Source organism: Etheostoma cragini, chromosome 4, assembly GCF_013103735.1.
Source record: "Etheostoma cragini isolate CJK2018 chromosome 4, CSU_Ecrag_1.0, whole genome shotgun sequence".
NCBI classification, from domain to species: Eukaryota; Metazoa; Chordata; class Actinopteri; order Perciformes; family Percidae; genus Etheostoma; species Etheostoma cragini.
The window spans coordinates 2222307-2225084 of NC_048410.1; positions in this window are offsets into that span (position 1 = coordinate 2222307).

Here is a 2778-nt window from a genome sequence, read left to right on the forward strand (position 1 = left end):
AGAAGCATGAAGGCTTTGATCCTGGTTGGGGGTTACGGGACCCGGCTGCGACCCCTCACACTGAGCGTCCCCAAACCGCTGGTGGAGTTCTGCAACAAACCCATCCTGCTGCACCAGGTGGAGGCACTGGTCAAGGTACGGAGGAACAGATGCTGTCCAACCAGTCACAACACGGGGGGGTAGTCGGTCACCTTGTGTGTCTCTCTGTCTCTTTCTCTCTGTCTCTCTGAGTGTCTGTCTGTCTGTCTCTGTCTCTCTCTCTCTCTCTCTCTCTCTTTCTCTCTCTCTCTTTCCCTGTCTTTAAACTTTACTGCTGACATTTATTTTTGAGTTTATTGAAGGTAGTCAGTCACTTTGTGTGTGTGTCTCTCTCTGTGTCTCTCTCTCTGTCTCGCTCTCTCTCACTCTGTCTCTCTCTGTGTGTGTGTGTGTGTCTCTCGCTCTCTGTGTTTGTGTGTGGGTCTTTCTCTCACTCTGTCTCTCTCCTTCCGTCTCTTTGTCTTTCTCCCTTTCTCTCCCTTTCTCTCCCTTTCTGTCTCTCTGTGTCTCTCTCTCTCTCTGTCTCTCTGAGTGTCTGTCCCTCTCTCTCTCTCTCTGTCTCTCTGAGTGTCTGTCTGTCTGTCCTTCTCTCTCTCTCTCTCTCTCTCTCTCTCTCTCTCTCTCTTACTTTCAATTTCATGTTGCTTTATTGGCATGACAAAAAATCCATCTGTTGCCGAAGCATAAGAACAAACATACACATAAATAACAACAAGGAGTAAATAAATCTGATATATTAATACAAGTAAACAGGATAATCATTATATAATTGTAGATACCAAACATATTCTGTGCATGTCCCTCAAAGGGTACGCTGAAACAATAATACTAATACAAATTAATAAAAGAATAGCAAAATCAAATGACATTATATCCAATTCTCTATTTATTTAGCTTGGTATTGTTGCAGGAGAAGACATATTTAGCTTCTTGTCTGCCATGTTTTTTTTATCTTCTCCTAATAAAAAAGGAACGTTTTTGTCCTCTGTGTAGATAGTAAAGCCTGGTAGATGTTTTTTAAATTTTGGAAATATTTGGTTCTTAAGTCTTCATATTTGGGACATAGGACATCAGACATGTAATTCTGATTCAATATCCCGGGGGCAGTGTGGACAGACACGGTCCTCTTTGGTCTCCACACTTTAAAAATGTCGTCCTATTTCAATTCCCAGCTCATGGTCACTGACTCTGTACTTTGTTAAAATTAGTGATCCTTTTGGATTTTTTGTTTTGAGATATTCGACCAATTGGATATCCCTGTTCAGGGACTGATAACAGAGGAGCTTGCGTTGTATTTTATTTTCATGTTACCCTTGTTGTCTCTGTCTTGCAGGCCGGCGTGGACCATGTGATTCTGGCGGTGAGCTACATGTCGGACCTGCTGGAGAGAGAGATGAGAGTCCAGGAGGAGAGAGTACGTACCACAAACCCTCTCACAGCCACTCAGTTCCACAGCGGTGACGCACATCAGCGCCCACGACACGCTGGCTGAATCTCACTTCATCCACGTCTCGTCCGTGCTCCCTCGGTGGGACGGACTCAGACGAGAGGAAGTCATGCGAGGAGAGAGGAAAAGAGGAAATTTGTTTTTTAGAGTCAATGTCAATTTTATTTCTAGAGCAAATTTAAAAACAACAACAGTTGACCAAAGTGCTGAACAGGGTCGATGTCAAATACATAAATAACAAGTGTAAAGCTTACTATTAGATTAGATTAGATTACTACCAAAGTACATCCCAGAGGGATGAGATGTCCTGTTTCTCTGAAGCATCACGTGAGTTAGCAACGGCTTGTCTGTTGCACGGCTTCCTGGAGAGCTGCTCTTGTGTATCCTCGCTCGTAGCTCCTCAGAGGTCCCTCCTAAGAGAAGTGAGATTCAGCCTCTGAATGTTTAAATAGTAATGCACAGCACCAGAGGTAACTTTTTCCCGAAGGGTCAATTCATACAACTCATGTGGTATCATGCGTAGGTGTTATTTATTCTCTGAGATTTGACCTCTGCCGGCATCACATTACAAGAGAGGTGGCTAGAATAATTTATCTCTCAAAGCATCAAACAACACGACATTTAAAATTTTTTCCACAACCTGTCTTTCCAGTGTGGGCCGTGTGTCTCCTGCTGCTTCATCCTGTCTTTACGTCGTCAGGGTCACGGTGCATGTTTCAACACTCTTTCAGTTGTTGTGTGTCATCAACCATTACTTGAGAGTTGGATTTTTAACTCTTTTTTTGGGGGGGGAAATCTGGAGAATCTGACACCCTGGCTGCTTGAATTGTTTATGAACATTTTCAATTCAATTCAATTTATGAGTTATCTCAAGACACTTTACAGATAGAGCAGGTCTAGACCACACTCTGTAATTTACAAAAACCCAACAATTCCAGTAATTCACCCCAGAGCAAGCATTTGAGAAAAATTCTTTTATGGCGAAACCTCGGACACACCCAGGCTGTTGGTAGGCGGTGTCTGATGGTGCCGGGTGGGGGTGTGATGAACAGTGGCAATAACACTTACAATAAAGATAATGGAACTATGACTAGTAATAGTAGTTGTAGTGGTTTTTGGCGTAGCAGGGCTCTGCAGGGCGTTACAGGGTGTAGCAGGACGTAGCAGGACATAGGGCGTAGCAGGACATAGTAGAGCAAAGCAGGGCTCTGCAGGGCGTTGCAGGGTGTAGCAGGACGTAGCAGGACATAGGGCGTAGCAGGGCAATGCAGGACATAGTAGGGCGTAGCAGG